This window comes from Arachis duranensis, chromosome 7, assembly GCF_000817695.3.
Source record: "Arachis duranensis cultivar V14167 chromosome 7, aradu.V14167.gnm2.J7QH, whole genome shotgun sequence".
In the NCBI taxonomy this organism is placed as follows: domain Eukaryota; kingdom Viridiplantae; phylum Streptophyta; class Magnoliopsida; order Fabales; family Fabaceae; genus Arachis; species Arachis duranensis.
In genome coordinates this window covers 65882728-65896165 of record NC_029778.3, presented here as the reverse complement: position 1 = coordinate 65896165, position 13438 = coordinate 65882728, and positions in this window count along the sequence as shown.

The following is a 13438-nucleotide window of genomic DNA, read 5'->3' as shown; positions in this document are numbered from 1 at the left end:
AAACTTTTTTATTGTCATTGTAATTACTTTAACCACACACTCATTCCAATGATAACTTTATGCACCATATGTAATAATATTAATGATCAACTAAAACATAAAAAAAAGTATAGGGTACCAATATATTATCTGTCAACTTCTGTCAACTCTTATTTATATTTGTATTTCTGAAAGTGTGTTCGTAGATGTGTCTAATAATTAATATATTTTAAATACATATATAAAGAGACACATCCATAAAATATATCTATAAAGACATTTCTATTAAATACAGTTATAAAAAAAACATTTTTATTAGACACATCCACGAACACACTTCCATGAAACACAATTATAAATAAGAGTTGGCAGAAATTAGCAGATATGCTGTTGGTAACATAACAGAACCGAAAACATAATCATGTTTAACCACCAACACCCATGTTATCATAGAAGTCACCTGTATAATAATAGGTTACTTAATTATAATGAAAGTTGTTTGATTTATGTAGTCAAATTCATTTCATAGAGTAAAACTGCTATTTTTATGTGATCAGTTACGTGTCATTCCTTCTTATCAATCTGTTAGTTATAGCAACTGATCTATATAAACTTCAGTTGTATTCTATAAATTAGATCAAATTATTATTTTCTCATTTTTCACACTCAATGTTGTTGTCTTCTTCTTCTCTATTCCCTGTACTCTCACAAACCTTTCATGTGTATGACTTATACTTCCATATCAACTATCCCCAATCGATATATATATATCCAACATTACTAGCGAGACGAACAATCTTTTATACAATTATTATAAGAATTGAAAAATTCTCATATTTACATTAAAGGTACGTTTAGGTCATAATGCAAATATAAAAACTTTTAAATTTTTATTGTATAATAGTATTAAAAAAAAGTTTTCTTCAATTAGCATTAGTGCGTGTATATATTGCTTTCATACTGCGTCATTCAAAAAGCAACTTCATGTCGTTCAAAACAAATTTAGATTTTGAAACACTAGAACATATTCAGTCTATGGTTTCGTTCTAAAAACATGGCCATAACCAGTAAAAATGATGAGTATAGATATATGGTCACTATTTTTTTTATTTTTAATCATGGTTTTCTATTCGTGACCTATTCTTTTGTAATCACAGTTCTCTATGGTTACAGTTATTATTGTTTTTATTAAACACTTTAGTTTATAGTTTAAAATAATAACTCTAGTTTGTTCTATAATCACAGTTTTAAATTATGACCATAAATTATTCTATAGTTACACTATTTTAAAATGGTGACCGTAAATCATTCTATATTCATACTTTTAACTCATGACCATAACTTAATCTCATGCTTGTTTAAAATCATAACTATAAAATTTTTTATAATCACCCTTTTAATCTGTAATCATCATAGAATAAGTTATGATCACAATTTTAATACTCTATATGATCACAATTTTATCTAATAATCTATAATTTATATATAATATATGAAATTTATTTTCAATAATTTACATGATCCATCACAAAATACATAAATTTAAAAAAGACAAATAAATTCAAATCAATCAAATAATAAAATTTACATTATATGCTAAATATATTTTTAGTTTAGACAACACCAATCAAAATACATTATATTATCAACTACAGATGATACAGTAAAATCACATAACAAAAAATCAAAAAATATCAAGACATACATTACAATTAAATAACTAGGGTATATATATGACTCATCGTAATATTTATCCTAAAACAAAATTCTTTACATCATGTCTCACTGCTTACGAAAAAAAATATTTTATTAGTAATATTCACATTCACATTATTTGTAACCAGATTGAAAAAAAAATATAAAATATGATATAAATATCATTTGTTAATTAATACCCTAGCACTAATTAATAATACATGGATATAGGACTAAGAAAGATCAAACGGAAAAAATATTAAATATTTGAGAGAAATTAAATGAAGCAAGATTTATTTACTACCGTATATAGATAATTATTACATCTTAAGAAGGTACCTCCTATTTTTAGGTACAAGAGACAATAAACAAAATATTAAAAAGAAAGACAGTAGCGTTGGCTTCACTTATATATACCCAACATTATATTAGAATGGTTGTTAAAGAGAATACCTTGTCATATATAATGTAATTTTAAAAAGTATTATAATTAGGCTCTCAGGCGTATATAGTGTAAAATCAATAATCTTAGGAATAATAATCTACGTCATGAGATTTCCAAATTGACCGATAAATGAAATAAAGCAAGCTATATATTTTAACTTTTAAAACACCAGAACACTAGGTAAAGTACTTCTACATTTAATACTAGGACACTACCGTAGCCAGTTTAGTTTCCACACAAAGCTTCATTTCTTACAAATAATCTTCACCGTAAAAAATTTATTGGATACCATCAGCTTTACCGATAGATTTATTAAAAAATATTTATCGATAATATATTTATTGTTGTTGAAATAAATCTGACGAGAATTATTTATTAGTAAAATTTTTTGTCTATCTCTAATTACCATAAAAAAAATTTTGTTAATAATTTTTATCGTTGGATTTTTTAAATAAATCCGATAATAATACATTATTAATTAATAATTAAATTAATAATTATTGGCAAATTTAACTAATAACAAATCCAACACTAACTTTAATTTTAAATTTTCAAAAAAATTATTTAAAAATTCAATATATAATATTTAAATTAAATAATTTCTAAACTAATAAATTAGAAAATACGACACTAATTAACTCAGAAAATAATTAATTCAGATAATAATAAACTTATAAAAATTAACAACAATAAACAATAAGTCAACAACTAACTCAAAAAATAAACAAGTTAAGATTAACTCAAATAATTAACAATAATAAACTAATTAATTCAAAAAATAATTAACTCAAACATTAGAACAAATTAAAACAATGCAGTTAAAAATTTTATACTTACAGATTCATTCGGATGAGCAACACCAGGTCATATTGCTCCTTAGCTTCTCACTTAAACTTTAAACTAATATCAAACTGTATAATTATCTCAGAATTTAAAACAAAATTATAAAAATCAAATTAAAATTAGAATATTAAACGCTGAATTTGAAACACAAAATCATTAAAATAGAATTTAAAATCAGAATCATAAACAAAATTTCAAACACAAAATCATCAAAAATTCAAAATAGAATTAAAAAAATCATAAATCAAAATAAAACTAAAAAAAACTCTAAATAAAAATAGAATTAAAAAAACCTAAAATCAAAATAGAATTATTGAAACAAAATCATAAAAATAGAATTAAAATTAGAACAATAAACACAGAATTTAAAACACAAAATCATCAAAATAGAATTCAAAATCAGAATCATAAACAAAATTTTAAATACAGAATCATTAAAATAGAATTAAAAAAAACTCCTAAATTAAAATAGATTAAAAAATTCTAAATCAAAATAGAATTAAAAAAATCCTAAATCGAATCCGTCTAGTGTGTTGCTACTGTGCGTGGAGGACTATGGTGGTTGTTACTGCGTGAAGGACGACGGTAGCTGCTGGTGTGTGGCGATGTAGTGGAAGACAGAGAGAGAAGCGCTTCGAAGATGGGACGGAGATCAGAAGAAAGTGTCACGCTGCCGCAGGACGCTAGTCAGGGTGCTATGGGACGGTGTCGACGGCAAAGAAGAAGGAGGAGCTACGTCGCTGTGAGAGACTGAGAGAGAGAGAGGGAATTCGGCGCTGGAAGAGTGGGAGTGGAGTGTTTCGGCGTTGTGAAGAGTGAGACTGAAGAGTAGATCCTTTGGAGGCTTTTTGTGGCACCGGCGTTGGCAGAAGGGGTTGTCGCCAGAGGTGATTTGCAGAAGAGAGATGTATAAAGAGAGAGAGTGGTCTTCCAAAATGAGGGGAGAGGACGCGCGATTCAAATTTATGGTAAAATTACCGTCCGACGATAATGCATTACACGTGACCAAAATGCAGTATTTCATTAATTGAGTTTTACTAGCAGATAAATTTGTCAATAATTCTGAGAATAATAATCGTGCCAATTAATATTTTTTTTCCTCTAAATATTATCATTTAATTTACCGTTAAAAAATCGAATTTCACGACAACTTTTTAATCCAATAAATTTATTATGAAATTTATCAATAAATTTAATACTAATGTCCGACACTAAATCTAATAGTATTCAATATTTTTCTAATACTATTTTAGCATTGAAAAATGAAATCAGGCCAATTAAACCTCTCATTCTATTTCTACCATTGAGTTATTTGTACATCAATAACAATAACAATGAAAAATAAAATTAGACCAATGAAATTAGAGTAATGCACTTAAAGTTCAAAGAACTGTTACATTGAGGTCAATAATCACTAATCACATTAATATTAGGAAAAGTTCAAACTTAATATAAATACAATGCGTTATCCACCGGGAGTAGATTCTCTCCAATGGAAAAAAAATTGGATGGTATCCAGTGGAGAATCTCACCCTTAATTGCTCTTTCTTTTCTATTTAATTTTGGTCTCACTTATAGAATTAAAGGTGAAAAATCACACTTTATTCTCTCAAGTTTTAAAAAAATGGAGAGAATCCATTTCCGTCATCCACCTCTATCACGTGTACGCTCTCTCCCATTCTTCTTATACTAATAAATAAATAAAATGAGTTCTTGGGATGCATAATGCGTCAAGTTAAAAACAAAACTAACAAGTTTAAGATTATCATTTACTCACCGGAAGACAATAAATGCTTTTCAAAGCAAAAATACTTACATCAAGAGTAAAATAACAAAGAAGCCTAAAACGCTTGATTCCTGAAAGATATGAGTACAAGAGCAGACATGTATATTAACAGAATGCTTATTTCCTAAAACGCTAACACGAGTAATACATAACGAAGCCTAAAAAAAGATGTTAGACAGAGACAACACAATATTGTTAGGTCAAGCAACTATAACAAGAGAACAACATTAACCACCAAAGATTAAAAGATAAAGCTAGATATTTGTATCTAGAAGTCCTACTAGAAGCTCTCTAACAAATGGCATAAATCTTAATAAGCCTTTCAATTAAGCAACTAACAAATAGCAGCCAGTACATCATCTGTTCATAAAATCATTAAACCTTATCTTAAAGGGTCAGATTCAAGGATATCCTCCAATTATTTACTGCACCTACTCAAGCCAAATGTGAAACAAAAAAAATAAAAAAGAGGAGGAGGATTAATTCCCAAGTTAATTTCAGTAAACCATAGTAAACATACCTCAAGAGTATTCTTAAAATAGTGCTTTTAAAATGTTTAAACGTTATACACATGAAGTGGCTTTTGAAAAATAAATATGAAAGAGAGTTTTAATACTGTCCTCCAGGTCACTCTTAAGTTATCTTTCTTAATTGAAAATTTATTTGGGTGACCATATTTCTATTCTGTGTTAGTGTTCTTTAATATATAGAAAAAAAATGTGATTGGTGTGACTATGTTTTTTACATATTATTATTTGAATTATTATATTGTCATTAGAAATTATCAACGAATATTGTGACGGTGCTAAGAATGAAAGTTCTCGTTTTAGATCTCCTTCTATGGGTAGTTTTTCTTTAGATAACAGAAATCATATTCATGTTGGTAATCTTACATGAGGTGTTGACCATTTAGCATTTGAGAACTTGTTTCGTGAACAAGAAAAAGTTTTGGAGGCCAAGGTAATCTATAACAAGAAAAGTGGAAGATCAAGAGGCTCTGGATTTGTGACTTACACAGCCCTGAAGATGTCAACAGTGCTATTGAGTCTTTAAATGGTGCGGCAAGTGTAACACTCTATCACACAGAATTTTATGCTTAAACCGTAAAATAGAGGTGGTGTGGTATTACGACCTCTAAAATAATAATAATAATAATAATAATAATAATAATAATAATAATAATAATAATAATAATAAAAAGGAGATATATATATTAGGAGCCTTGAAAAACGATAAAACAAAATCACAAAATAAAAAGCGCAACGCTCAGAAAATGAGATTACTTGCGTATAAAGAAAACTAGAGATCATAGGTATAAATAAACAGAAAATGAGAATAGAGGGCCAAAAGTACAAATAACAAGCTCCTAACTCAGTTTGCGAAGTTAAGGCTGGCCAGAGAATATATATATATATATATATATTCAAAAGTCCAGACGCCTAGCGGGGTGCCTCTTGACCTGCATATGAAAAACAACAACATAGTATGGGGTGAGAACCGGAGGTTCTCAGCATGATAAATGTGTCACGCACATAAGATATAAGGTCCTGGGAATGCCGGAGGTAATCTTAGAACGCCGACACTCGAATTATAAAGCTTGAAGCACTAAACAGAAACCATAGAAAGGGTAGTTATCTAGGGAAATCTAAACTCAGCTTAAACTCAATCTTAACATTAAACATGTCTACCTTTCCTCCGTTCCTCCATCTCTAGTGAGTATGCAAAGACAGTCAAACAAACAATTACAAGCACAGGTACGAGACAAGTAATGCAAGTAGCAAATATAGCAAATAACATAATATATTTAGTTAGGCATTTCCAAGTAACGCATAGCAAACAAACAAACAAAATGCACATGATGTATGCCTATCCTATGACTGATGAGACTCATCTGTCGGTTATCAAGCCAATCCGACAAGTCTGGTTTGCTAAACCATGGACTGTCCTCCGATGCGCATCCCCATGAGTCTATGCATAGCTTTTTCTCATATTTATAAATTGCTCAATAGGGGTCTACCTTCCCGGAAATTTAGAGTGCCCGATTACATCTTACGTCGTAGGGTCAATAGAGTATCGAGTCTCGACTTGGAATACATGGTGGCAAGCCACGGTACTTTACCCAAGAAAACTCGTATCTCAGATAATTGAGTGCATAAGCCAAATAATATTCATAATCATCTATAAACATTTCATATTCATGTCATATATATAATAGCACCACACTTGCACTTCACCTATTCACCTTTCATTCATATCTCATTAATTTTCAACCTTACTTCAACTCCAAGTTACCTTTATTTTCTAGCTTCAACTTATTACTAGGCTACTAATAAGTTCTAGGTCCAAAGGAATGATAATTGAGGTTTAGAAGTTTGAGATTTAACTTTAAAACACCAGAACTTATTTTTACTAAAAACAGGGGCTCACGTACGCATGGAACTGACTCTCCATTGCTTGTGTACGCATCCTCTTGCTCGCATACTCGAGATGTCCAACCCATAGGGATTGGTCGCGTCGCGTGCAGGTGGTCGTGTACGCAACCCCTCAAATTCATCGTTTGCATACACACGCACTTAGCTCGCGTACGTGAGATGCCCAATCCGTAAGGATTGGTTGCGTCGCGTGCAGGTGGTCGCGTACGCACGTACATTTGCTCGTGTACGCATGCACCACCCTGTGTACGCGAAACGTCCAACCTAAATGGAATGGCCACGTCACGTGTGGTGGTCGTGTACGCGAGTTATGCAGAATCCAAAAAAATGTTTAAGTTGCAAAATTTAAGTTTTTAATACCAAACTTTGACTCGCATAACTTTTTCGTTTTAAATCATTTTTTTGTTCTTCGAACGGCGTAAACTTCACGAACCCAATTTTTTTATGAAACAAGTTTGAAACCACTTAGGGGTTCAGAAGCCAAGTTATGACTCGGCAAAGTTCGACAAAAAATCAGTTTTATACAAAACCTCAAAACCTTATCTTTCTTAAAAACTCAACTTCAATCCAACTTACCATACCCGTAAATCATTAACACAACACATCTTCCTCAACATCACAACAACCACCATGTCTTACCATACATCAATTCAACAATTTCATGCATCAATCAATTAAATACATCAACAAAATTATAATTCACCTATCCTAGACATGTCCATTCATATCATTAAGTCAATACTCATCAACTCATCAATTTACATCCTAATATTATCATCAGTAGCAGTCACCGAATCAAATACACAAATATCACAAATCATCACAAGGATACTAAGCATTAAACATTCATTTACGTTCAAACCTATCCTATGGTCGACTAGCCTAAGTTTTCATAAAACAGTATATATTAGATACGTGAAACCTAAACCATACCTTGGCTGCTTTTCACGTATTTCCCGAGACAACCTACTAGTGCACCGAACACAGCCCCAAGATGTCCAAAATCACCAAGGTACAAGTACCCAACCTCCACCAAGTTCCAAAGCTCACAATTCAAGGTCCAACATATACATATATATACACCTAATTTCACATATATCACATATACATACCCAATACACAAATTCAAGGAATTGATTAGAGTTCTAGTATTCTCACCTTACCCAAGCATCGTATGAGAAAGAGTGAATGTTTTTCTCAAGCTAATCGGATCCTAATACATCAAAGAGGCAAAAACTCAACACCACTTACATAATTTTTGAAAAATTGGGGGAAGGAGAGGCTGAGACTGATAGAGTAGCTTACTTATGAAATTGTTTCAATGGATTGGTAAAGCTCGACGCGGTAGTCGTGTGACCATAAACGGTGCGACAATCGGAGCTCGGAGTGAGAAGATATAGCAATTTGAGTGTTTGAATGAGGGTTTGAAAGTTTACATGTTCTTCCCCTTCATGCTGAGCTTCTCAGCGTGTTGCATGCCAAATGGGGAGGAGAGTGAGCTTCAACTCATTTAATTGACGGATTGGTTGGGCCCACAGACCCAGTTTGGGTCCCAGTTCAGTCCGTTCGGATCAATTATGGGCCAAATTATTTGAAATTAGTGTCAAAATTTTCGTTTTAATAAGCTCTATCTTGATTTAATATAAAATTTACATTTCTAATTTTCCTTATTAAAATTTAATTTATTGACTAATTATTTACTAATTTAACGGAGTTTACATCCTACCCACCTAATTAAGAATTTTGCCTTCAAAATTCAGATTTTGTTACCTGAAAATAGGTGTGGGTAGTCCTTCTGCATATCTGATTCGAGCTTCCAAGTATGTTCTTCAATACCAGCCCGACTCTAAGCTACTTTCACTAAAAAAAACCTCCTTTCTATGCAAACGTTTGATGCTGGTGTCATCAATTCTAACTGGGATTACTGGAAGCGTCAAATCTTCCCTTACTTGGACTGATTCCGGCTCTAGAGCATGGCTTGCATCAGGAGTATATTTACGAAGCTGCGACACGTGAAACCATCATGAATAGCTCGACGATCATATTGTCAAGGACGTCATAACAGTAAGTGACACGCGTCCATCGGAATAACGTTACACCACACTTTATCTTTGTATTTACTTCCCATAGAAAATTGGACTAAACATCGCTTTGTGACCTTAACTTCATTCTCCTTTTTTAACCAATGCAACTTGTAAAGATGATGATGTAACTCGGTTGGAAGCTTCAATTTGTCTACCATATAGTTTGAGACAACATTTTCACAACTTCCACTATCTATGATGATCTTGCAAACTTTCTTTTCAACAGTACATCTTGTATGGAAGATGTTGTGGCACCACCAACTCTCGTCTTCTATTACCCTTGCAGTATTCAAGCTTCGACAATCTACTAAAACTTCTCCACAATCAGCTGGAACTTCTTCAATAGCATAGTCAACCCCACCTTCCTCCTCTTGCTCCTAAATTGGTTATTCATTAACCTCTTTCTCGACAAGAGTGATAACCCTTCTGTTTGGACAATCAGTAGAAATATGCCCAAAACCTTGACATTTGAAGCATTTCTTACCTGATAATCCATACTCCTTGTTGCTTCTATAAGATTCTGTTTTCATTTCTTGTTGAACATCAAGGATGACTTCTTTATCCTTCGATGATCGAGTGTTATTCTTTTGTGTTCTTTGCTTTTCAATCTTTAATGATAGCCTAATGACATCATCCAAGGTCCAATATGGTTGCAGCTGAACGACATCAGAAATTTCTGTGTTTACTCTTCCAAGATAACGAGTAATTGTTTGTTATTCAGGCTCTTGAATGTCACACTTCATAAGCAACTCTTCGAAATCCGTTGTATATTCTTCTATAGATAATGACTTTTGCCTCAAATTATGAAATTTGATGAAGGTATCTTGCCTGTAATGTTCAATAAGGAACTTGCGCTTGAGCTCATGATGCATTTTATCCCATGTCTTTATCTTTCTTCTTCCTTCTCTTTCTCGCTGACACTTGAGATTCTCCCACCATACTGACGCATGCTTCTTCAACTTGATTGCTACAAGCTTCACACACTTATCATCTGGAATGTCTTTTAACCCGAACAAAGCCAGTCGATGAAATCATCAGGTTGGAGTCTCCCTTCAAACTCAGGAATATCAATTTTGAATCCTAAGTCTTTAGCTTTCGTGTTGTTGTGTCGTGCTCTTCGTATGGACAAATCTTCAGACGAAGAAAAATAATGAAATGGATTTCCATTATCATCTTCGCTAGAAGAACTGACATCATTCTGCTTACCACAATTATTTTAAGCAGCTTCATATTTTGCAAGTTGCTCTTGCAACTCCTTAACTTGACAGCGCAACTCCTCCATTTTAATCTCTTGAGTAGTTTTACACTTTGGAGCCATCTCTTATTAATATGCAATGAGGTTGATGCTTGGGTATCGATGTTATGATGATGATGCACAATGATGATGAGAATGCACCAATGATGATAATGATGAGAATGAACGAAAATAACCACCAAAAGAAAAGTCACCAAAAGAAGAGAAAAGAACGATATTACCTAAATCTTCGCAGCAGACAATCCGTACTAACAACGACTCGTACCAACAACGAGAGAACCGCACTAAAGACCACACCCACGAACCAAAAATATTTTACTGGAGCAAGTCAAGGACCAACCTTGCTCTGATACCAAATTGACACCGGGATATTGCTGGGATCACCAATCTTGGCGAGGTTAACAATCTCATTATAGTGAAAATAGTCAAGAACCCTCATTGGTTGGCTAAGTCAAAGATACACCTCTTACTCTCAAAGAGCCTAGAAAAAAATAAACACACAACTTATTTAAACATATAACTCAATCAATTCAACACATAAATAAAAGGAGTACATATACATATTTATACTAGTAGGGGAAATAGAATCTTCATAATTCAAACTATCTGAGACTAACTCATAATACAATATAATAATATATATTAAATTAGATTATTTTAGCTAATGACACAAATATAAAGATACATGCTCCTACATTACCGATGAAAAGGTTTTTGATATATGATAGATGTTCCAAATCACGGTTGATTTCAACGATCGAAGAATATGGTTCCCTTCAATAATTTAGAGGTTGGTGAACATTAAAAGGTTATGGATCGGACGTGCAAAGGAATAATGTGGAATTTGTTATGCTTACGCAACTTAAAAGAAAGTTTAAAGTTTAAACTATTGCGTACAGGTGCATCCACGCTATCTCGTCTAAATTGTCTATTGCTTTCCTAGGTTCCTTGAATTGTAGCTCATCCCAAGCGCGCCAAGCCAGGCTCGGAGGATTTATTCCTTTATTTATTTCAATTATTTATTTTTAAATAATCTTTGAGATACATTCGTTTATTTCAATTATTTTAAAAAGAAATGAAATATTGCATCAAATCATGCAAAGTAATAATAAGCTAAGAAAAGTAGAAAACTGAAGCTTCGATTTTAGAAAGATAAGATTTAAAGAGATCATCATATATATATTATTTGTTCAAGAAAAAGTATCATGCATGCATGTTTTGATTTTTAGAAAGATGATATTACGTTGCTTAACTTTTATTTTTTTACCTTCCCTGTTTTTATTATAATTTAGAAAAGGTTATTCCCTTTTGTTATATATATATATATATATATATAATATTCTAGTATGACTATATATGTCACAATAATTATAAAAGTTATAGTATTTTAAAAAGTATTGTTATTTATATAATTACTTAGCTATTATAACATAGCCATATTAAAATTTTTTGTAGAGATCAGAGAGTATTTATATATTATTCTGAAAAGCAAAAAGTAAATAAATAACTGAGTATTGTGTACTAGTTAGTTAAAAAAACAAATTAAAGTAGCAATTGATATGTAAATCACTTAACTTACAATATAATATTGTCCATAACGATAAACAAATCAAGGAAAGAAGAGGAAAGAAGTGAGTAGGTATTTATTTCAAGAAGGGAAGATGCTCAAAATTATCTTCATATGAAAATTCAGTCTCAAATATTGAGATATGTTATCTGTAGCGGGCTTAATCCAAAAAAAAATTCCAATTATTTTTACAAATAATTAGCAGTCGAGGTTTTTTTTTTCATCTTAATTCAACTAAATCACTATTTAAACGAGGTTTAATTATTTTATTAATTCTTATATTTTTATTAATTTTTTAATTAAATTTTTATATTTTTAATTAAATTTTTAAATCATTTATCTTTTTTAATTAGATTCTCAACGTGACAAAAATATTAATCGAATATTCCATCACAAATTAAATATATCTTTTTTTTTAATTTTTATTTATCTCTCGCGTTTTTATTTTTATAAAGATAAAATTAATTCTCTTTCTCTTTCTCTTCATGCTTAGACGAAAACACTTTTTCACATCTTCTTTCGTCTCTTCATTATACAATTTATTCATATATATTTCACTAAATTAACCCAATAACCAAAAAATAAAGAGTACATATTCTATCCGATCCGTGATTTTTTTTTGGTGAGATATAGCGCACTTTAATCATTTTTAAACCTCAACCAAAGCCCATCTATTAAGGAAAATGGACAAATCGACTCCTACTACCGGATAATAAACGGTTGCCTGCTAACATGTCAGGTAACAGTGCCAAGTGTCACCTCCAAAAGGTTGCACGGACTAAAAACTCCTTCTCTATCTCTTCTTCTCATTCCTTCTTCCTTTCTTTATCAATGGCAAATTCCACTGCCACTCCTTACACAACTACTAAACCTCATTCCCCATTCACCTTAAGAATCTACTATCCAAAACCCTTCCAACCCCTTACACAACCTCCTCTTTACATTTTCTTCTTCTTCAATATACTTTCTTTCAACACACACAGAAACGATCTCAACCTATAATTTTTTTTCTTTTTTTTCTTCTCATGTGAGGTACTTCACCGCTGCCTGATGCCATCACTCTCTGTCATATTTGCCACCATTTCTTTCTCTCTCCATCGCTGATAGCTCTCTGCTCTCCACCACCTACAGAGCTCTGCTGCCACCTGAAGCTTTTCGCATTCTGCCGTCTGCATCCTCTTGTCCGCCACCACTTTCTCCATAATATTCTCTCCCGCCAACAAAATCCTAACATTATCAAGGTCAAGTGCATCATCATCCTAATTGATTTAATCTTTCACAATTTTTTTTTAATTTTTCTTTAGTTTCATTCAGTTGGTTGATGCTATTTGAGGCTATGGTTTGGTTTACAA